This window comes from Macrobrachium rosenbergii, chromosome 31, assembly GCF_040412425.1.
Source record: "Macrobrachium rosenbergii isolate ZJJX-2024 chromosome 31, ASM4041242v1, whole genome shotgun sequence".
In the NCBI taxonomy this organism is placed as follows: domain Eukaryota; kingdom Metazoa; phylum Arthropoda; class Malacostraca; order Decapoda; family Palaemonidae; genus Macrobrachium; species Macrobrachium rosenbergii.
In genome coordinates this window covers 28,413,424-28,439,383 of record NC_089771.1, presented here as the reverse complement: position 1 = coordinate 28,439,383, position 25,960 = coordinate 28,413,424, and the positions used below count along the sequence as shown (strand labels likewise).

Here is a 25,960-nt window from a genome sequence, read left to right as displayed (position 1 = left end):
TTGGTATGTTTGATGATTGGAGGGTGGATGATCAACATACCAATTAGCAGCCCTCTAGCCTCAGTAGTCTTTAAGATCTGAGGACGGACAGAAAAAGCGCGGACGGACAGACAAATAGCCATCTCAACAGTTTTCTTTTACACAAACTAAAAAGAAGTGTGAAATATACAAGAACGACGCCGCATATAGTCACATAAGTGTGACATGCTGCAGCGGAGCCCTTTTCCCAAAAAAACCGCTCATTCCGGGCCGCTGCTGGCAACGTAATTATTCCTCCCTGGGCAAAACAGATTGTTGGCGAATGGGATCCGCCCCCCTCCGTATCACGGGAAATTGACGCAATTACGGGACGAGGTTACAGGTACGTTTCTCTTTTCATTTTTGTAACGGTTATATACAAAATAGGGTTATTGGATGCTCGCCCTAATTAGGCGCGTCGTACGAAAAGGTTTTTGTTATGTTGTCTGATCAACACTGGTGGTGTAATTGAGCTGTGACGTCATCCGATTGCCCACGTCACAATGGAAGGGAGAATCTTGAGAAAGGATATATTTGTTTGGTGGAGAATATACTAAACGAGATACAACAAAGAATAACAAGAGAGACTCCGTGAATAAGATAGGCCAAGCTACCATAAGGAGCAATATACACGGTTAATTATTTTGTCTTTTGCAAATAATACGGCGATGCCACTTACCCCCCCAAAAATTAATAAAAATAAAATAAGAAAAAAAAATATAATAATAATAATAATAATAATAAATAAATAAAAACACTTCAGTGACAATAGCATACTGAGATTCACACTTGGACCTAGATCACAAGTACGGACATTTGTCCACTGAAAAATAGTGAATCTAAACGTTTCGTAAAAACCCTTTCATTAGATTCCCCGTAACCTTACCAACTTAGAGAATTGGATATGGAGTTCAGGCCAAAGGCCAAGCACTGGGACCTATGAGGTCATTCAATGCTGGGAAAGAAATTGAGAGTAGGTAGGTCTGAAAGGTGTAACAGGAGGCAAACCTCAAAGCAGTTGCACTATGAAATAACTGTTATAAGAGGGTGGAAAGCAAGATGGAAGAAAGATATGAAAGGAGGCACAGTAAAAAGAATGAAAGGGGTTGCAGCTAGGGGCCTAAGGGACGCTGCAAATAACCTTAAGTAATGCCTACAGTGCACCCCGTGAGGTACACTGACGGCACTAGCCCCCTACGGGGTGAATACAACCCTCCACCAACCCATACCACTATCCACCAATAAGTTTTTATTAAAAACTGTCATGGATTGAAGATGAAACCTGGCGAGATTTAGTGGCTGCCATAATAATGTTACTGCTATGACATGGAGAATTTTATTCTGTGAAAAGCTGTACCAGCAGATGCTAGTGACAGATATTTAATATGAAAACTCTTGGTTACCGTCCCTTACCACTGCATAAAAGAGTCATTCTGTTTTATACTTTTGAGATTGTCTGCACAGAAGAAAATCGTTATTTCAACAAAATTCAGGATATACCATAAAGATTACAAGTTTGAAAAAATACATCTCAGTATACATTCATTAAGGGATGTGTAAAATATTACTGCCGACTGAATTCTGGTAATCGTGTCGGTTTCAGTAAGGTACCATTCAGAAAATTACTATGAGCCGCGCATGATAATTCCGGCAAACTAGTTTCTGAAATGTAAATGTCTCATCTCGTAGACTCTGTAGAACGTGACTTGAGCTTGCGGGGAAGTATCAACCGTCTTTGAGAGAGATTCACTAGTTTAGGAGATGCGAGAATCAGTACGTGGAACAAAATTTTTTCGTAATATCCTTGATTTTAATATCAAGAGGAAAACCGCGCTGTATATCGTGGCGTAAATGATTGATTATTCCTTGAGTATTCCTTCAGCCTGGACGAGGAAGAGGAAAGAGAAAAAGCTAGAGAGTAACAGGAGCATGTTGCTTTAGGTTTGATTGCAAAGATTAATGGGTGAGTAGCCCAATGCCTTCATCCATAAAACTGCAAGTTTTGCTTTGAACTTCTATCACCAGAAATAAATTCCTCTAATTCTTCATTGCCCGGTCGGAGAGTCGAACGCTGGGCGAACAGCGTGCTAGCCGAGGGCTCTACCCAACCCTCCAATGAAGAACAATTCCTCTTGGTAACTAAATTAAAGGATTTGAATGTTACGGAAAGTTATCATATGGATTAGGATCTGTGTTAGATGAATAAATCAAATTGTTTAATTTCACCTCTGAACATCAACTTACAGAAGAGATTTCTTAAAACGAAAAGAGGAATAAAAGGAGGGAGAAACTTGAGCCCAAGACGCTACAGACCATTAAAGGATGTAAAGTCAATGGATTATGGATTAAGAAAATAAAATGTGATAGTTAATACCTTAGAATTCATGACAGGAACGACTAATCACAGATTTACTCGTCACTTATGCAAAACCATGGAGTTAAAAAGGAGTAACTCGAATAAGAATGACCAAAACTACATTTTTATGACGAAAAATACACCCATGCAAGTCATATTGCACTAAATAATCTTTTTAAATGACTAGCAACCTGAATGGAAACCGCCTATAACCGTGGTTCTCAACCTGGGGTCAGCAATTTCAGTGGGGCGCGAGCTCTAGGGGAAAAACAACAAATTCTCTGATTATATTCGTTATTCCCTTAACAAGAGTCGCTAAGAAGCAGCGTCAAGTATCTCACTAATTCATTCCCAAAACAATAAAAACACCCCTTCTCTTTCTCTTTTTTTTCCTCCATTTTCCTTTAAATCTGGGGAATTTTACTTATAGATGCAAGGAGGGGGGAGTGGAGGGAAGGACCAACCCTTAGAGGGGGCGTGGTAATGAAAAGGTCAAGAACCACTGACCTATAACCATCGATAATACCACATTCCACCTCATTCCAAAAACGAAAAACTGAAAATGACAATATTGTCATTAAAAAAATGAAGCAAACATACAATTTCACAAACAGTTCAAGGTTGGGAGCCAGGAACCAATCGGAAAAACTGTTGCTCAAACATTTGATAGTTTGGTCTGAAAACGACGTACAGTTTTCGCATTAAGTTTCCTCGTCTATTCCGGATCTTGGCAAACAGCACGAAATGCCATGATTTGTTCTCAAATACAGTGATTGGTTATTTTCGTACTTGCAAAGCTTGAATAATTCAAATTCGTTCGCTTCATCTGTTTCTCTCTCTCTCTCTCTCTCTCTCTCTCTCTCTCTCTCTCTCTCTCTCTCTCTCTCTCTCTCGTTTAAGCAATGTTTAATAACACTTTTCCTGCGCATTTGAGAACGTAAACATATTTAAGTGTGTGTGTGTGTGTGTGTGCGCGCGCGTGTGTAGGTATGTATGTATGTATGAATGTACAGTATTCAAGGGTGTGTGTATATATATATATATACAATTAATAAGGCCCATAAAAGGAACAATCAAATCTTAATATGCCAATGTATTTTGGAAAATGCGAGTTGTTACAGAGGCGATATTTATATGGGGTAAAACGTAAGTAATATTATGTGGGGGGGGGGTAAAATTGGGTTTAAATTGAACAGGTCTGGATTCATGAAGATTTTCGGTCCGGACTTGTTTTCTTCCAGGAGATGTCGTGAGCTGTTTTTGACAGGCAGCAGATTACAGTATGTTCTGATCTCTGGACCTTTGATTACAGCTTTGACCTTCGCTATATTTAGCAGAGGACTCAGAGGGGATTTGTCCACTATGTCTGCCTTTCGATGTCCTTGAAATAAGTTCATGTATTACCTGTTTGGTTTACGGTGCCTGATTCCAAAATCTTCCTCCTGAATGAACAAACAGGGAATGGATCTACAGCAGACATCAACAACAACAAAAAACAATACATCGGTCTTTGCCACATTCGACTGTAACTTATAGATCCTTAATTAACCCCCTTTGCAGCAAACACCGCAATACGAGCGTGCGCTTCCTTGTGAAAAAAAAAAAAAGTCAAGGGGCGTCGAATATTCTATCCACGCGCTGACTGAAGGAACGGACAATCTATTCTAATGCCTCCGCACTGCCAGAATCGCCGTCAGTCGTCCCTGAGTTGCAGTCGTCGCTGAGACTTCACTCCCTGGCCATCTATTACTTGTCAGGAATTCTATTACACTTTTTCTCTCCTTCTGATGGGGGTTACCTTGGGGTTTAAAAGGGTTTGTAACCCTGCCTGCCGAACTTTTCATTTCTCTGGCCATAATCTCACTTTCACGTTATTGACTTTTTTACCCTTATGGGCTGCTTTAAGAGGAAGAGCCCGTGCCGCTACATAATGGCTGGCTAAATCTTACTACTACTACTTCGTACTGCCCAACTCTCGGTAGATATGGCAGTGACTCGGTAAAATGTTGAAGCCCGTCTCTCAAATAGGGTTGCTGAATAATCACAGAAAACGGGAACTGACATAGAATGACAATGGAATGGCAGACTAACGAGTAAGACCTCCACTGGACAAAGAAACTGTGTTGTGGGATTATACTGCTCTACAAGGAATAAAAGTCTGACGTGGTGGTTTCACGGGTACACGCCACTCATGAAAGGGAACACATAATCAACTTTTTGACAAAACACTGCTCTATCTCTTGGAAGGGTAGAATTTCCATTAATGCAAATAAATACATTGCGAATTTTATACGCTCTTTTGCATGATCTTGTTAAATAAGATACCAACCCACATAAACTCATTAAACCCACTATTTGGGCCGACAGTCTCCTCACAAAAATTGTTGTCAACGCAACATGTCAATCTGGTAAAAAAAAAAAAAAATCGGATTCATAAACAATTATAATTGTAACCGTATTTTGATATTGGTGGGGATAGCGGCTGTCATTAGCAATAAGTGTAATTTGCGTGTCTGTCACTGGCATCAAAACAGAAAACTAATTAAATTCATAATGGAAACTTCATTTCGTTATCTTTTCGGATACATCGAGGGGCGTTTGGCCATATTTGTGCTGTTAAACGATTTTCCACAAAATGTTTGTCAACATTCTCTCTCTCTCTCTCTCTCTCTCTCTCTCTCTCTCTCTCTCTCTCTCTCTCTCAAAACACACACACACAAGTTTTTTGGTTATCTTATAACTTGTTAGCACTGTAAAATGGTTTTAATGTCAACAGGAATTACTACCTAACCTGTAAAAGCACAATTACACTGCAGGAGCTTAGGCACTCTAGGCTACCTGTTTACACCAAATTTAGGTTAGGCTATGCTAGTGCAAGCACATTACTTTGGTAAAACAGTGACAAGAGAGCAGACAGGCATAACTTATTTATAAAACTTTTCACTTGTTATAACCATCCAAGTAATTTGGTGGCATCTCGCATGTTTATCAATAAGCCTAGGGTAGTGTATATGAAACAAAACAAGTTAATCTTGACAACCTGCAAATCACAATGAGGTCACCCTCCCCAAGTTAGTCTCAATAACCAAGGTTTAAGAGTGTGTGTGTGTGTGTAATTCAAAAGGAGAATTTATCCCATAACAGGAGAAAATGGAATACTAGTCTCTCACCAGAAAAGCCCCAACCATTTTGAACGAGTTAAATCTTCATAAATTCTTACGTTACAATACTCAGCTGTTCTCAGGCCTCAACCATTTGCTTGATGATTTCTTCAGTTTAACAATGGCTGCCTTGCATGTAAGAAAAGCTGAAGGAGATCAATAGTGAAAAATATTGTATTACAGATTATATAAACAAATATCTATCTAGAAATAATCCCTCCCAATGATAAGTGCCTCTCTGCCATCAAAAAACATAAAACAAAAAAGTCTGCATTAGTCCTTTACATGGACTGGGGCATGAGGAAAGCTGTGTGCCCATCAACCTTGATATCCTATGTGAAATGCTTAGGTTATATATATTAAGAGTAATTTCTGTTTCACTTTTCATAATTTACGGCACTTTAGGTCTGGTTAGGATGAGGGAACAGGCACAGCCAGGCAAAGACACAGAACCCTAGTTTGGGTTAGGGAGGTCAGGAAACCCTATATCTGTATTTTACTCTATGACTTACAGTACTCTAGGCTATGAAGGTAAAGACCTGGAACCCTATGTTAGGTTAAGTAGGATGCATCCCTTAATTTTACACTAAGAATTAGGGTGTTCAGGAGGGTACAGTTAGGCTGAATCTGAGTAATTGGCAATGTGACATCATTGTCCTTTATAATAAGTTTTGTGAATGATACTTCTGGTTGGGATGAGGGAACAGGCCCAGCCAGATAAAGACACAGAACCCTAAGTTGGGTTAGGGAGATTAGGATGAATCCTTATGTCTATTTTAACTCCATAACTTACAGCACTGTAGGCTGTGAAGGTAAGGACCTGGAGCCCTACATTAGGTTAAGTAGGATGAATCCCTTGATTTAATGACTAAGGGTGCTCAAGCACCTTACATTAGGTTAAGGAGGGTACGGTCTGGCTGAATCCAAGTAGGCTAATTGGCAGTGTGACATCTTTGTCCTTTATAATGAGTTTTATGAATGCTACTTAATATAGACATAAACCTTATATGTTTCCAGCTGCTTGACTTGTAGTTTATGCAATTTTTACCATTCTTGTTCTCATAATTCATTCATTTTTTTATATTTTTATTTTCCATATATTTCAAGCCCAAGTTTTCTAGTGGGTTCACCTAAAACATAAAAGCACCAACAATAATAAAAAAACACACACCACATGCTATAAAGCATTCAAAATAACTTACATATGGTTCATGTATTTGCCAAGAAACTTATAGTACCAATGTATAAACTAATTATCAATGATTACAAGCACTTTTCATCACCTAACCTACTACGCAGAAACATTTATGATTCAGACATGAGAGTATACATAAACTTCATATTAGGCCTATATGAAGACCCTAATGTACTTAGCAAAATCATGTATGCACAGCCTACGCTCGTGTACCTTGGAACAAATGTTGCTTCAATTATGTTCTACTGGCAAATCATTAAGCCAACACTCTGCTTGGTTGTAAATGCTAGCCTACATAATAACAAGGTGACACACACACTCTAATGCACCTAGTTTATGACATTGTGTATAGCGTTAGTATGTACGTAAACCAAAGCATAGTACTGATGTTATTGCACTATAATTTCTTACCAAACTGATAGCCAAACTGATAAGTGATAAGGTTTCAGAAATATTAATCCTGTGGCAGAATGGTGTATGTATGTAAATCTGTATGCCTGATGTATGTATGTATATATATATACATATATATATATATATATATATATATATATATATATATATATATATATATATATATATATATATATATATATATGTGTGTGTGTGTGTGTGTGTGTGTGTGTGTATAATATATAATATAAAATATGTGTGTGAAAGGGGAAGCAGCAACCGTGGAAGATAATCGTAATGGATACAAACATATTCACTAAATTTTCTACGATAAGTCATGGTTCATGACGTAAGCTATTGAGAGAGAGAGAGAGAGAGAGAGAGAGAGAGAGAGAGAGAGAGAGAGAGAGAGAGACTTCATCAGATATACAGACCTAGGTGAGAGAGAGAGAGAGAGAGAGAGAGAAAGGTAGGTCTGGATGAGAGAGAGAGAAACTTCATCCGATATCGATATTATGGCCGATATGTAGGCCTAGACCTATACATCCAATGTACTTGATAGTACACCAAACCCTTTCGCTGTCTGACCTGACCTATTTGGACCCACTCTCGCAAAGGATTTGTAAATAAACTAAATAATAATTCATAGTAAACGGTACTCACCAAAACGTAGTATTACAAAGCTCTACGATCTACGAAGTTCATTCATAAAAGGGAGTCATTGTCAGGCGGCGTTTCTTGTCAGTTCAAGGGTGATCACAACCCCATATTTAATATCGGGAAGATGGTCAGTATGTATCAATTAATTCCCATTTCTTCTTGTCTTCCTATTCTAAGAACTTGATTGCAAGGTTACACTACTCACAGAATGTCATTCACTTACACTTGACTAAATAAATTCGTCTGAGGAATCACTACACAGCTACTATGGTAACTTACTGAATGAGTAGACTAAAGAGCATTAGTAAAATGAGTTACTTATTTCAGTTGCAATTTATATATAGAACTGGTTTTACCAATATATTAACATGAATATATTTTTATAATTTCAATAAAATAAATAAAGTTTTAAAAAATAGTTTAAGTATTTTCTTATTATGTGCATATCTGTTCAAAACTATAGAACTGTATATGACAACTTGAGCGGCGCCGAAAACAATAACAATTTAGCTTCTAACCATAGAGTGTCAGTCACTAATGTGACGATCTCCTATTATTATTATATATATTATATCTTTTTTGCTATTATTATTATATTATTATCACTACAATTAATATTATTATTTTTACTATCATTTGCTATTATTATTATTATTATTATTATTATTATTATTATTATTATTATTATTATTATTATTATTATTATTATTATTATACTACTCAACCCAATTTCACAGAGAAAAATTACCTTAAAAAACAGATTTCCCTAAACACCCCAGCCATTGTGGTCAAGGCCTAAGCATCTGCTCTTGGATCTAAGGAGTATTTAGCATAAATGGTTCCTGTAAATTACAGGACTTTCTTTGCATACAGTCGCAAAACACTAACTAAACAGTAATGTATAATCACTAAACACTAACATTCACAATACACTTCCACTCACTTAAGACTCACACCTACTATACACTCACATTCACTAAATACTCGCACTTACTATACACTCACACTCACTAAACACTCACACTTACTATACACTCAAAACACTAAACAATCACTGAATACTCACTGACCCCCAAACACTCAGTAAACATTCACTAAGCACTTACTTAATCCTAAACATCCATTAAACACTAAACACTCACTAAGCATTCACTAAGCACTCACTATACACTAAGCATTCACTAAGTACTCACTATACACTAAACATTCACTAAACATTCACTATACACTAAACACACACTAAACCCTAAATGCTCATTAAATCCCTAAACACTCATTAAACACTGAACTGTCAGTAAACATTAACTAATCACTCATTAAACACTCACTAAACCCTTACACACTAAACACTCACTAAACACTAATTTTCACAAGACATTCAATAAACACTCACTAAACATTCACTGAATACCTACTAAACGTTTACTAAACACTAATATTCACATAACATTCACTAAGCCCTAAACACTCAGTATACATTCACTGAATACTTACACGTTAAACATTCCCTGAATACTTACACTAAACATTCACTGAACACTAACATTCAGAAAATATTCACTAAACCCTAAAAACTCACTAAACATCTACTGAATGCTTACCCAGTAAACATTCACTGACTACTTACACACTATTTACTAAACACTAACATGCACTAAACCTTCACTAAACACTTAAACACTAAACATTCTCTAAATGCTAAACACTCACTAAACATTCACTGAATACTTACACACTAAACATTCACTAACACTAACATTCACAAGACATCCACTAAGCATTCACTGAATAACACTAAACATTCATTACACAAAACATTCACTAAACCACAAAACATTCTAAACTAAACATTCACTGAGTACTTACACACTAAACATTCACAAACATTCACAAAACATTCATTAACACGTAAACACTCACTAAATATTCACTGAATACTTACGCACTAGACATTCACTAAACACTAACATTCACAAGACATTCACTAAGCATTCACTGAATACTTACATACTAAGCATTTACTAACATTCACAAAACATTCACTAAACCATAAACACTCACAAAACATTCACTGAATACTCACACACTAAACAGTCACTAACTTTCAGAAAACATTAACCAAAGCCCAACTAAACATTCACTAACATTCAGAAAACATTAACTAAACATTCACTAAACACTTACTCATAAGCATTCACCAAAAACTTACTAAATACTAAGAAACAGAGTTTTATGGAGAAGAAATCAGAGACGGAAGTCTTCGAAGGTTTTTTTGGGGAAAACCTCGTTTTTGGAGGTGAATTCTGGAGGCTTCTGGGGCTTCTGGAGGCTTCAAGACGATCTCCAGGCACTGAAGCCTTTGGAAACACCCATTGGATTCTCTGCTTCAAAGGTTCCTGGAGTCGTGAGTCGCCTTCAAGAGTACCCAGAAGTCTTCTCTCGTCGTCGGGAGACACCTATATATATCAGTAAGAGGGAATCCCATAAGATTATATATGACGACTCGTTAAAGTAAAGAAACTACTTATGTGTCAGAAAAAGAACTCTAAATAATGGTTAACGCAATGTTAAAATAACCTAAAACTTTCTGGATTTTCCTTGAAGACATTTTGGAATCCTTCAGTCTCCAGCTCCTGGAAGAACGAGAGAAATGCCATTCGCGCATGCGCCGAACTCCATAGTGTCCAGGAACAATCTCCGAGATGCTTCAAATCGTCTGGAAGTCTTCAGGGAGTGCAGGTGTCATATTTGAAAAGAAGGGCTAGCGAAAGCACAGAATATGGTGAGGGGAAGGGCCCGACCCAGAGGCTGCTTCCTTCTTCCAAGGAAGCAGCCTATGGGTCTGACCCCTCCCATGAAAAGGGCCCAAGCCCCTTAAGAATGGGCCCCAAAAGCCCTCAAGGCTTGCCAGTCTTTTGAGGGCTGCCTTGAAAGGAAGGGTCCGACCCAGAGGCTGCTTCCTTCTTCCAAGGAAGCAGCCTATGGGTCTGACCCCTCCCATGAAAAGGGCCCAAGCCCCTTAAGAATGGGCCCCAAAAGCCCTCAAGGCTTGCCAGTCTTTTGAGGGCTGCCTTGAAAGGAAGGGTCCGACCCAGAGGCTGCTTCCTCGGAGGAAGGCAGGTATCCTGCCAGGCTGGGGAAGTGGGCCTGGAGAGGGCCCAAGAACTTCAAGGATGGGCCCCAAAAGCCCTCAAGGGTCGCCAGTCTCTTGAGGGCAGCCTTGAAGGGAAGGGTCCGACCCAGAGGCTGCTTCCTCGGAGGAAGGCAGGTATCCTCCCAGGCTGGGGAAGTGGGCCTGGAGAGGGCCCAAGAACTTCAAGGATGGGCCCCAAAAGCCCTCAAGGGTCGCCAGTCTCTTGAGGGCAGCCTTGAAGGGAAGGGTCCGACCCAGAGGCTGCTTCCTTGGAGGAAGGCAGGTATCCTGCCAGGCTGGGGAAGCGGGCCTGGAGAGGGCCCAAACCCCTCAAGGATGAGCCCCGAAAGCCCTCAAGACTTGTCAGTCTCTTGAGGGCAGCCTTGAAGGGAAGGGTCCAACCCAGAGGCTGCTTCCTTGGAGGAAGGCAGGTATCCTGCCAGGCTGGGGAAGTGGGCCTGGAGAGGGCCCAAAAACTTCAAGGATGAGGCCCAAAAGCCCTCAAGGGTCGCCAGTCTCTTGAGGGCAGCCTTGAAGGGAAGGGGCCAACCCAGAGGCTGCTTCCTCGGAGGAAGGTAGGTATCCTGCCAGGCTGGGGAAGTGGGCCTGGAGAGGGCCCAAAAACTTCAAGGATGAGGCCCATAAGCCCTCAAGGGTCGCCAGTCTCTTGAGGGCAGCCTTGAAGGGAAGGGTCCGACCCAGAGGATGCTTCCTCGGAGGAAGGCAGGTATCCTGCCAGGCTGAGGAAGTGGGCCTGGAGAGGGCCCAAACCCCTCAAGGATGAGCCCCAAATGCCCTCAAGGCTTGTCAGTCTCTTGAAGGCAGCCTTGAAGGGAAGGGTCCAACCCAGAGGCTGCTTCCTTGGAGGAAGGCAGGTATCCTGCCAGGCCGGGGAAGTGGGCCTGGAGAGGGCCCAAGAACTTCAAGGATGAGGCCCAAAAGCCCTCAAGGGTCGCCAGTCTCTTGAGGGCAGCCTTGAAGGGAAGGGATCAACCCAGAGGCTGCTTCCTCGGAGGAAGGCAGGTATCCTGCCAGGCTGGGGAAGTGGGCCTGGAGAGGGCCCAAAACTTCAAGGATGAGGCCCAAGAACCCCCAAGGGTCGCCAGTCTCTTGAAGGCAGCCTTGAAGGGAAGGGTCCGACCCAGAGGCTGCTTCCTCGGAGGAAGGCAGGTATCCTGCCAGGCTGGGGAAGTGGCCCTGGAGAGGGCCCAAGAATTTCAAGGGTGCGTCCTAAAAGCCTCCAAGGCTCGCCAGTCTCTTGAGGGCACCCTTAAAATTACAGGGTGAACTAGTGGCCTGTATTTTTATTAGCTCTTTGTTGATGCTGTTGCGTCGTGTTCCGGGGCGTTGTGGTCTTCTGGGCCCATTCGAAGGGGCTGGCTAGAGAATGGGTGAGGGGTTAGATTCCCGTGGCAACACCCATCCTCCAGCAGATCCCGTCGAAAGGATCCAGAAGATGGCATCACCGCTGGAGCGACACGCAGCAGAGTCAACGGAAGGCCAGTCAGAATCCTCCACAGTCCTGCTTAACTTCGGGGGGTTGTTCCTCATGCTTTGTTTCTTCTTCGTCTGCACTTCCTCCGCTTTTTCCTGCCACTTCCCAATTCGGCAGAGCGTTTCTTCATCTCTTGAGCCTCTTCTCGAACAAACCCAACTTTCCCTCTTTCGTCCTTGAGTTTTTCCTTCGACGAGACAATTTGCGGTTCCTTCTCAGACAAGTCCCGTTGGAGCGATTGAGTTCGATCGTCCGGCTTCTGGACCTTCGACTGGATACCTGAATTATCCCTCTGGGCCTCTTTTCCATGACTGTTGTCAAGACCTCCATTTCTTGCTCGACGAACACGAGCTTCTTGGTGTGAGGCTCGCAGGCGTCCTTCCAGCTCTTTGCTCATCTTCTTTCTCTGGTCACTTCATGGGCCTTCGCCTTTTCCTCGAAGCTCTTCAACACAGGACCTATCTTTCCTTAACTCCTCCTCCAAATCCTCATTCTTTTGAATAAGAAATTCTTCCTTCCGAATGGTGTCATCAATTTCAATTTGGTTGTTCTAGTTCCTGAGAGCAGACCGTACTGGCCTTTCCTTGTACATGGCAAGTTAGCCCTCCAAACACATTTTTAACAAGACCATGTCCAATGTTTTGAACTCGCTTTATAAACAGTAACACTGATCCAGAAAGATTCTCAGCCAGCAATTGCGCACAAATGGTTTTCAATACTTAAAACATGGTGCCTTCCTTCTGCTTCTTCAAAGCATATAATTTTATTTACAAATGATTCTAACGGAACCTGGAATAAAAAAAGGGAGAAAAAGACAAATTTCCAAAATATGTTTTGAGAAGTTTTAAAGTCTTCAGTTCAGGCGAAAAAAGATTCCAGAGGAAAAGAATTTGTCTCTTGTGCATGTTTCTAGAAATGGACTCGGAATCTAGACTCTAAAAATACTGACCAAACCTAAAAACTACTTAATTATTGGGGTCTCTCATTAAATCTGCTTTATAAACCATTGAATAAAACCATTAAGAGCCTCATATCTATGCATACAAAATGGAATTAATGAAGGAATGGCATTTTACCTTGTACATATATATATATATATATATATATATATATATATATATATATATATATATATATATATATATATATATATATATATATACATATATATACATATATATATATAATATATATATATATATATATATATATATATATATATATGTATATATAATTTCCAATATCATAGAACGTCAATCATAGGAGTAGCGATCTCTGCCGATATATTATTATTATTATTATTATTATTATTATTATTATTATTATTATTATTATTATTATTATTATCTTTTATACTATTACTATTATATTATTATTACTATTGAAATTTTCATCTTTACTATTATTATTATTATTATTGTTGCTGTTATTATTATTATTATTATTATTATTATTATTATTATTATTATTATTATTATTACTTGACCCAATATCACAGAGAAAAAACAGATTGACCTAAGCACTCTAACCATCGTGGTCAGGGCATAAGCATCTGCTTTCGGATCTAGGCAGTGTTTAGCGTAAATGGTTCCTGTAATTTACAGGACTTTCTATGCATACAGTCGCAAAACACTAACTAAACAGTCATGTACAACCACTAAACACTAGCATTCACAATACACTTACACTCACTCTTACTATGCACTCACACTCACTAAAACACACTCTCTGACTATACACTCATTAAACACTAACACTTACTATACACTCACACTCAGTAACACTAATCACTCACTGGGTACTCAACACTCACTAGACACTCACTATACTGTACACTAAACACTCACTAAATACCCTAAAAACACTAAACACTCACTAAATACTCAATGTGCCCTAAACATTCAGTAAACATTCACTACACACTCATTTAATCCTAAAAATTCATTAAGCACTAAACACTCACTAAGCATTCACTAAGCACTCACTATACACTAAACATTCACTAATTACTCACTATACACTAAACATTCACCAAATACTCACTATAGACTAAACACTCACTAAACCCTAAACACTCATTAAACACTAACTACTCACTAAACCCTAAATGCTCATTAAATCTCTAAACACTCATTAAACACTAAACAGTCAATAAACGTTCACTAATCACTCATTAAACATTCACTAAACCCTTACACACTAAACATTCACTAAACACTAATTTTCACAAGACACTCACTAAACATTCACCGAATAATTATTAAACATTCACTAAACACTAACATTCACAAAACATTCACTAACCCCTAAAAACTCACTAAACATTCACTGAATACTTACACCCCAAACATTTACTAAACACTATCATGCACTAAACCTTCACTAAACACTAAACACTCTCTAAACACTTACACACTAAACATTCACTAAAAGCTAAACACTCACTAAACATTCACTGAATACTTACACACTAAACATTCACTAAACACTCACTAAGAATTCAATGAATACTTACACACTAAACATTCACTAGCATCCACAAAACTCACCAAAACCTAAACAATCATTAAAAATTCACTGAATACTTACATAGTATACATTCACAAAACATTCAATAATCCATAAACACTCACTAAATATTCACTGAGGACTTACACACTAGACATTCACTAAACACTAACATTCACAAGACATTCACTAAAAATTCACTGAATACTTACATACTAAACATTCACTAACATTCACAAAACATTCACTAAACCCTAAACACTCACTGAATACTTACACACTAAACATTCACTAATATTTAGTAAACATTCACTAAACCCAAACTAAACATTCACAAAGCATTTACTCATAAACATTCACTAAACACTTACTAAATACTAAAGAACAGAGTTTTATGGAGAATAAATCAGAAACGAAAAGCTTCGTAGGGAAGCCCTCGTTTTTGGAGATGGATAAGCACACGTTCTTGGAAGTTAATTCTGGAGGCTTCTGGGGCTTCTGAAGGCTTCAAGACGATCTCCAGTCACTGTAACCTTTGGAAACACCCATTGGATTCTCCAGAAATGTTTCAAGGGCTGAAGCTGTTTCAAAGGCTCCTGGAGTCATGTGACATCTTAAAGAATACCCAGAAGTCTTCTCTCGTCGTCGGGAGGTATCTATATATATCAGTAAAATGGAACCCCATAAGATTATAGATGACGACTCGTTAAAGAAACTACTTAAGTGTCAGAAAAAGAACTCTAAGTAATGGTTAATGAAATGTTAAAATGACCTAAAACCTTCGGGATTTTCCTTGAAGACATTTTGGAATCCTTCAGTCTCCAGCTCCTGGAAGAACGAGAGAAATGTCATTCGCGCATGCGCCGAACTCCAAAGTATCAAGGAACAATCTCCGAGATGCTTCAAATCGTCTGGAAGTCTTCAGAGACAGCAAGTGTCATATTTGAAAACCAAAGTAAGAGAAAGCAATGAGTATGGTCAGGGGAAGGGCCCGACCCAGAGGCCGCTTCCTCCCTTCAAGGAAGCAGCCTATGGGTCTGACCCCTCCCATGGAAAGGGCCCAAGCCCCTTAAGGATGGGCTCCAAAAGCCCTCAAGGCTTGCTAGTCTTTTGAGGGCAGCCTTGAAGGGAAGGGTCCGACCCAGAGGCTGCTTCCTTGGAGGAAGGCAGGTATCCTCCCAGGCTGGGGAAGCGGGCCTGGAGAGGGCCCAGGAACTTCAAGGATGAGGCCCAAAAGCCTCCAAGGCTCGCCAGTCTCTTGAGGGTAGCCTTGAAGGGAAGGGTCCAACCCAGAGGCTGCTTCCTCGGAGGAAGGCAGGTATCTTGACAGGCTGGGGAAGCGGGCCTGGAGAGGTCCCAAGCCCCTCAAGGATGAGGCCCAAAAGCCTCCAAGGCTCGCCAGTCTCTTGAGGGCAGCCTTGAAGGTAAGGGTCCCACCCAGAGGCTACTTCCTTGGAGGAAGGCAGGTATCCTGCCAGGCTGGGGAAGCGGGCCTGGAGAGGGGCCCAAAAACTTCAAGGATGAGGCCCAAAAGCCCCCAAGGCTCGCCAGTCCCTGGAGGGCAGCCTTGAAGGAAAGGGTCCAACCCAGAGGCTGCTTCCTCGGAGGAAGGCAGGTATCCTGCCAGGCTGGGGAAGTGGGCCTGGAGGGGGTCCAAGAACTTCAAGGATGGGCCCCAAAAGCCCCCAAGGCTTGCCAGTCCCTTGAGGGCAGCCTTGAAGGGAAGGGCCCAACCAAGAGGCTGCTTCCTTGGAGGAAGGTAGGTATCCTGCCAGACTGGGGAAGCGGGCCTGGAGAGGGCCCAAAAACTTCAAGGATGAGGCCCAAAAGCCCCCAAGGCTCGCCAGTCTCTTGAGGGCAGCCTTGAAGGTAAGGGCCCAACCCAGAGGCTGTTTCCTCGGAGGAAGGTAGGTATCCTGCCAGGCTGGAGAAGCGGGCCTGGAGAGGGCCCAAAAACTTCAAGGATGAGGCCCAAAAGCCCCCAAGGCTCGCCAGTCTCTTGAGGGCAGCCTTGAAGGGAAGGGTCCAACCCAGAGGCTGCTTCCTCGGAGGAAGGCAGGTATCCTGCCAGGCTGGGGAAGCGGGTCTGAAGAGGGCCCAAGTCCCTGACGGATGAAGACCAAGAACCCCCAAGGCTCGCAAGGTGAGAACATCTTTAAGCCACTTTATTTTATCTTACTGAAAGATTTGAAACAACGTGGCTAATATTTATGGGAGACTTGAAGCCTTCCTTGCTCGTCACGGAATCTTACGTGAGATAAGACTGAGGTAACAGGCAATATTTAACTGCACCTAACTGACAGTAATAAAAGTTTAAGCAAGACAATGGAAGCGTTTCAGCAGATACTTCATTTGGAGGGAACACAGTGGAAACAGTAAAGGTGAGATGTTTATGTAGTGAGTGTATCAAAATAGGAATCCAAAGGGTGAGAAATAAGGAGATACGTCGTTTTGAGATGGCTTAAGCATGTGGAAAGACTGGAGAATGATAGGTGGGTGAAAGGTGTATGCAATTCTGAAGTGTTGGAAGCAAGGAAAAGAAGAAGACCTTGAAATGTTTGGATAGATGGATGAAAGAAGAGCTTCAGCATCTAGAAAATTATGGAGTATGTGTAAGACAGAGGTGAGATATGCAGTGTCGTCGCGTGTTTTCCCGCTACTGGTGAGACTTTTGTGCAGGCGCGAAGCAGCTTATATTGTAGAAGTTTTACCGCAAAGGAGGTTCGTCCAAAATACAGTACTTTACGTGTGAATGTGGCATTTATCGTCTTCTTCTTTCATCCCCCACAGGGGATGTGGCTTAATGTTGAAGAAAAAACACAACTGATTTACTACTTTTCAAATTATGAAGTTAAGCCATGAAAACAGTAGGCTATGTTAAGGTCCACATTAGCAAGTGGCAATATCACTGGTCATTATATCTAACTGAAAAACTACTTCCCTGCAGAACTCTGTACTCCTGCAGTTTGCTATAAACTCACCTCATAGACATGAACAGGAATATGGATACCAAACCTGAATCAAGTAACTCCTTCATTTCGGTGCATTTTGGTCTTTTTGTAAAGAAGGTCACAAGAAAATCTAGGCAGAATATGAATCTCTTAACATTAACCTGCTAGCAGTGTAAAGCAAATGAAAAAACGCATCTATTCATAATATTCATTAAAGATCAATGTGTCTAGACATTCCGATGTCATAATCAAGCAGACATATTCTTTATATACTGCCTTTTGTCTCATCTTTGTTATTCGGCAGAACATTCAAATATTCAGACTTAAAACCAGAGGAAATGACTTCCTCATTTTCAGTGTATTCATTTTCAGCTTAAGAAACGATTGTACCCATCATCTGTAAGTACAGTACAGCTACTCCATTTCGTAAAAGTTAGTATTCTCATTCAGTTTTCCTTCAAATACACTTACCATTTGCTTAGGTTAAGGTAAATCCGGTATTCTATTTTACAAGATACAAAAATCTGTTGTCCCGCTCCACGATCACACAACGTTTACAATGCAGTTTCTCACTAATGACCTGCGTTGAGGAAAGGGCAGCACTAATGAGCGTAGTGTATCAAGGTGCTTTTGTGAGAATGTTTGTGTTACCCCGAAACTTTATTCCGGATTTTATTATTTAAAAAATGAATTTTGCAGTATTTTCGTAGTGAGATATAACTAAATAATAGCTATGAGCCTTTCAAGATATCGCGCAAACGGCGACGACTCTCCTGAAATGAAACAATTGGCAACGTTTATAGGCCTAAAGGAACCTTTACCAAGTATGGTAGCTTAGACTTACACACATTTTTGTAACTTTTCTTATTACTTTTTAGCACAATTTTCACCTAATTGGCCAACCATTATAGATTTTAGAATACGCATGTGGAAAGCAATGAATTTGCCTGGATTTTATAATGAAAGAGAGGTTTTCAAGACCGTAAATAGGTACCACCATATGTGTACAGCGAAGGTACGGTGGCCTAGGCCTAAGTGTGGGTGTAAACAGAAGAAGCAGACAGAATAATTATCAGTGAATATATCCAGGAGGTCCGAGATTTGTGTCTATTACTTATATATTGGGTAGACTTTCCAGGATATACAAGTTTATTTACCTTTTACAACTGACCAAATACCATAAATTTCGTAAATGGCGTAGGCTATATGATTGGCTTAGAATAAACTAGGCCTATGTCACCATGGGCCCATGCCCAAAATAATTAGGCTTCTGGGCCTACTAATCGAGACGAACATCTTATATCATTATGATATCTAATTTAACGTATATTTGCCTGTAACAGTAGCCATAGGCCTAATTCCAGACGTAATGTTTGCATGGTAAATGTTTACTTTTAACCACAATTATATTTGTGGCGTTGAATATGTATTGTGTTTCTTAATATGTTTTTAACATTTCAGATATTCGTTTCGGTAGCACATTAGTAGTTTTAGGGATACTGGAACCTGCTATATCCTACAGTTATTGGGAACCACAGTAGGAAGCCAGGATTTTTTGGGTGGGGAAAAACAAAATTAATTAAATACAAGGGTATATTCTAACCAAATCTAGAGTGCTGAGTCCTCACCTGGCCAGGGGCACTTTGCCCCCTCCTGAACCCTGCCCTAATGAAACTTAAGGCACTGTAAATTAATATAAATAATGGAGTTGTGACCTAACCTATCCATACCTAATCTAACCTAGGACCCAAGGTCCTTAGGTCCTTACCTGGAGGGATGTGTGTGGTGTGACTCAGAAAGCATTCAATAAATGTTAAATTAATCATTAATTTTTTTGTTTTCTCCATCCAAAAACATATATACACATATATAGGCTACATATATATATGTATGTGTGTGTCTATATATAATATATATATGTATATATATATATATATATATATATATATATATATATATATATAATATAGATAGATAGATAGATAGATAGATAGATAGATAGATAGATACTTATCTAGCAGGCACGATTTTGCCAGTATTCTTTCGTTTGGATAAACGATAGTTTTAAGAAAGGAATCTTAGATTTATTACAAAGAAATATAAGGAATAAGTGAAATTTAGATATAATGCCAGTTGCATGTATTGTGAAAAGATGTGAGATGTCAGTTCAAACCATATTAGATCTTTTCATTTCACGTCCATTCTAATTGATAATTATCCCATGGAGGGTCCTGTGTTTTATGTTAAAAATTATATCCCAAAAAGATTATTATAGAGGCAACGTAACCTCTACCCACCCAATCTGCATTCACTGTAGGTAACACTTCGAGACTGATGATCAAATATCTTTCGTATCTGTTGCCGAAATTGGTGGGCTTAAGCCTTGCCATTTGATATTCATGGGAAGCTGTTATCAAGAAAAATACCAGTAAAAAAGAGGTACCCATATTTCCCTCAGGAGGAACAGGCATTTGAAAATCGAGCCATAAATTGGGCATACATGTTTTTTTTTTTTGTAGCGCTGTTAGTTGACAATTGCCTGTATAATGTATTTTAAGTTTTGTAAAGATATTTCAATGTGGTCTAAGAGATTATTAAATATATTATATGTATAATTATATATATATGTATATATACGAGTATGTATGCATATATGTTTATATTATTTATATGAATATATTTGTTTATATGTATATATATACAGTAGATATATTTGTTTATATTTATATATATACATATAGATGTATGTGTGTATATATATTTATATGTATACATATAGATGTATGTATATATATATATATATATATATATATATATATATATATATATATATATATATATATATATATATATATATATATATATACATACATATATATACGTGTATATATTTATATATATAGACACACACACACACACCGTTATTTATTAACTTTCAGAGGCTATGAAGGATTTGATCTCTTGTTCATTTTTCTGGTAGACGAAGTATATTCCACTTCCCATCACCAGCAACAATCAAAGGACAAAGCTGAAGCACTCTCTGGCTTATAGGAAACAGATTCCGTCCCTTTATTCCTGACATGTTCCATTTCTGCACTCCCTATTCTCTTTATTTTTATCTGCTCCCATTTAGACCTTGCAGTAAATATTGATGCCTGCCATTGGCTATGGGTTCTCGTCAGCGGCCGGTCTTATATTCCTGTCATTCGTCAGCAGGGCAGAGATTGTTTTCGTTTATATATATATATATATATATATATATATATATATATATATATATATATATATATATATATATGTATATATATATTATATATATATGTATATATATATATTTATATATATATATTATATTATATATATATATATATATATTTAATATATATATATATATTAATGTGTATATATATATTTAATATATATATAAATGTATATATTTTGTGTGTATATATATATTCCTTTAAAATGTATGTGAAAAACAAAAAAAGAGTAAACTATCATATTTAAACCAATATATGTTGGTCCTCTTCTTTTTATTTAAGCCAATTTACTTTTTATACCAAAAGTTTGTTATTTGGGAGCATTCAGTCACAAAGTTTCAGATTTGCTAGCTGGCTTCTTCTCCCGTTGCCAGGCGTATTTTCTCCCACCCACATAAGACATTCAGAAGACTGTTGCTCTGGGTAGAATAATAGAATTAGCAGAATTATTGTGTTTGTGTGTCAAACAATGCATTTATGTTCTGGGAAACCTTCTACGAACAGAAATTTGTCTGTAATATGGGCAGCCCTTGAAGTCGAGTTCTTGGTCATTTATTTATTGAGTCTGTTATATATAATATACATACATATATATAATATAAATATATATAATAAATATAATATATATATATATATATATATATATATATATATATATATATATATATATATATATATATATATATATATATATAAATCCCATAATACCAAAGTGTATGATTTGGAAGAGATATGGAGACGATATTTTAACTTTCTGGAATTCTGTTGAGGGCTATTTTAATCAATCTTTCTCCAAGTGGAATAATTTTGTGTAAAGCAACCATTTCAGAATACAATTTAGGGAAACGGAGACAAAAATTTTTTTTTTTCTTTTTTTTAGACGTCTTATCCATTAGAAACAGCAGAATGTAGATTTATTTTTTTTATAGGAAACCCGCTTGCCTAGTATCTTACCTACTGTATGTTCACTTTTTGGGTTACCGTGATTTCTCAGTTGATATAGTTTAGATAGCTGACTGTTGACTGAAGATTGTCTTATTCAATCGTATTTAAAGCTTTTTGTAAAAAAAAATTATATATATATATGTATAGATATTTATATATATATATATATATATATATATATATATATATATATATATATATATATATATAATATATATATATATATATATATATATATATATATAAAGATAAAATCAACTAAGAAACGGAAACACTGGAGTGCTGCGAGGCCTTTCGACGCTATGTCCTTTACTTAGCAGATAGCTAAGTAAAGGACAAAGTCTGCTAAGTAAAGGACATAGCGTCGAAAGGCCTCGCAGCACTCCAGTGTTTCCGTTTCCTTCGTGGATTTTATCTTTTTTATATATTTATCCATATTTTTGATTCAGTTATATTCACTGTCATATATTCCATATTTTCTTGATTCATATATATATATATATATATATATATATATATATATATATATATATATATATATATATATATATATATATATATATATATTATTATTATTATTAATGCAACTGAAAGCAGTAAACAAATGATCTCATAAGCCACAAACAACCGCACAGATCTTCCAACAAATTAAAAAAAAAAACACAACTAAACAGAGAGATAACTTAGTCCCCAAATCAACTCTGGACCGAGAACCACTAGTGCTTACCAGCTCTCCATTCAATCAAAGGTTCCCTGCATTTTCCTCTCGCAAAAACCAACGTTCAATTAATTCATAACCGAGAAAGTCATTAGAGCTTATCCACTTTTCATTCAGTCAAGGGTTCCTGTGGTCTCTTGCAAAAACCACCGTTTGATTAAAAGCGAAACTGTCTGGAAAGTGAATGACGAATTGGACAGATGGTTGCTGCGGTGTCTGTCCTTGTGACTGGAATATTATTCTGGAATGAAATGAAGAACTATTATTATTATTATTATTATTATTATTATTATTATTATTATTATTATTATTCAGTAGAACATTCTAGAGAGGAAGAACTAAGGGTTCGTAATAAAAAAAAAATAAAGGCTAATTGGTTTGGGAATCAAATAATCTCCCTAGTTGTGTTCTTAATTGATTGGGGACTGTGTTTGTGTGTGTCAGTGGCTTTTGAGCTGATTCGTTTGGTGCATTTATCTGCATTGACAACACATTTCAAAAGTGAGCATTAAGGAGGATCGAAAGGGATCATTCTGGGTCAGTTGTCACCCAATCTCGACCTTATGGTTTGCCTGCCGGGAGGGTATTCAACTTTTGACCTGTATCCGTTTATAATTTATATATATATATATATATATATATATATATATATATATATATATATATATATATATATATATATATATATATATATATATATATATATATATATATATATATATATATCGTAAATTCAAAACCACATTTTCGTTTGTTTTTTTGTTAATATACAGTATGTATATACATATGTAATTATATATGTAAATATTTATAAATACATATATAATGTGTATAACTGAATCACGAAAACATGGAACGTGATGAATATATAAATAAAGAAAAATCCACGAAGGAAAGAGAAACAATGGAGTGCTGCGAGGCCTTTCGACTTGTAGTCCTGTACTTAGCAGACGGACTATAAGTCGAAAGGCCTTGCAGCACTCCATTGTTTCTCTTTCCTTAAATGATTTTCTCTTTATATATATATATGTATATACGCAGACATACACATATATATATATATATATATATATATATATATATATATATATATATATATATATACATATACATAAATACATACAGTATATAGAAGAGAGAGAGAGAGAGAAGCGTAATCATGCATATAGTTGATAACCTAAAAAAAAAATTCCAAATATATATCTGAATCCACGGTAAACAAAAAAGACTGAAATAATTGTTTTGAAGTTATCAGATGATTAAGGGACAAATTGTTTCTTGCCGCTGAAGCCGTAAACATTGAACTTCAAATGAAGTTATTATTATTATTATTATTATTATTATTATTATTATTATTATTATTATTATTATTATTATTATTTTATTATTATTATTTTTTTTTTTAATTGTGTATTGTTTTGTTGCAAGAAAATGTTTTCGTTGCCAGCGGTCAGGGCCAGTGGCTTAGACCACAGAGTTTTGAACTTAATATGACAAATTTCAAGTAACTTTTAAAAATACATTTTGTTAATTTATCAAGGAACTAGAAAGTCAGACTAAAAACTGTTTTAGTATGCTGCGTAATCAGTTACTGAAACCTCAGAGTCTGCTGATGGTGCAGGAAATCTAATGCGAAAACAAAGTTGGTCTAAGGAACCTGATCCCTGAGGACGTGCATTTGAACCTCGGAAGTTCAAGCGAACTTGCAATGTAGTAGTAATACCCTAAAACAATTCATCTTGTACTGGGCATTTTCCTGTTATCCTCTGTAATTTCTTTCAAATGAGCGCCCTATTCTTTTAAAGCTTAAATTTCGAGTTAGTGGTCCATTTAGGCTCGTCCCATATGAATAAGGTTTAATCTAATAATAACAATAATAATAATAATAATAATAATAATAATAATAATAATAATAATAATAATCATAATAATAATCATCATCATCATCATCATCATCATCATCATCATCATCATCATCATCATCATAATTAATAATAATAATAATAATAATAATAATAATAATAATGTCATGTAATACATGACAAACCCAGTCGCAGAAACCGTAGGACTTCGAAGCTCCCGGTATCCCCTGGAAGGACAGCGGCAACCCTTTTCCAGTTCCCAGCTGCTCTGGAAAGTTCGACGGACAAATCCATTGCCTGGAAAACTTCTGTTGCAGCGATTTCCTCCCCCGCGGAGCCTGGAATGGAACCGTCAGGGTCTGCCATTTATCTGTTGACGTGCGTTTCGCTCGTTAATGCCTCTTGTGTCCCTGTTGCACTCGCCTGGGCTGGGCTACTTGCCGAGGCATTTTGTTGACGCAGGTGGGGAGGGAGGGAGGAGGGGCTGAGTGAGTGTGTGTGTGAGCGAGTGTGTTTGTGAGTTTCGTTGTCTTTGACTGAAGGGCCACAAGGATATATATGTATATATATATATATATATATATATATATATATATATATATATACACATACATATGTGTACACATACATATGTGTACACATATATATATATATATATTTTATATATATATATATATATATATATATATATATATATATATATATATATATATATGTATGTATAAGGAGTTTGTCATGGGAAAGAGAGTCTAGACAGGCACTGCTATCCTGATCACGTTCGAACAATGTTGGAATAGAAGGTTATAATGGGCTTGTTTTTTTTTATAATTCCTTAAGTCTTCTCTCCTGTTAGAAGCAAGTCTTATGTTATGTTCCATATTACACCCAACTTTTATTTTTTTATTTTATTTTTTCAAGACTGGTGATATTTTTAAAATTTAATTGTTTAAGGCTTGTGATAAGCAAGAACAGTTGACAGTAGAAAGGGTTGGAGAACTGTTGGCAATAATAATTTAAGGCGAGAGAACAGCGCGTGATTGTTATTCATAGTGTCTGTATATTGGAATTTTCATATTTTTATACGAAGACCAGCATGCAGATTGGTTCTGTTGTATAATCCAGATCAGGAAAAAACGATAGGAAATATATTAGTCTTCAAAGGGAAAAGAAGTTTAAGACTTACGGTTAACTGAAGGTGAGAGAGAATTCCATAGTGTGTGTGGAGTGGGGGTGTTAGAAATATCGCTTCAAAGTCTATTCAAGTCGAAGTCACCTGTTTGCTTACCCGATTTCGGATTCTTTTCA

General features: G+C 37.6%; 1 protein-coding gene across 2 annotated transcripts in view; it reads left to right on the top strand.

The window, feature by feature from the left end:
* LOC136855477 (gonadotropin-releasing hormone receptor-like) overlaps positions 1-25,960 on the top strand; it is a 434,721-nt gene that overhangs the window by 73,482 nt on the left and 335,279 nt on the right. The window contains exon 1 of one of the 2 annotated variants that reach the window (XM_067132554.1): positions 18,475-18,694. The exons of the other annotated variant lie outside the window; for it this stretch is intronic. The gene's annotated coding sequence lies outside the window, so the exon portion shown is untranslated. Of the gene's footprint in view, positions 1-18,474; positions 18,695-25,960 lie in introns of those variants that run through there. 2 annotated transcript variants of the gene reach the window in all.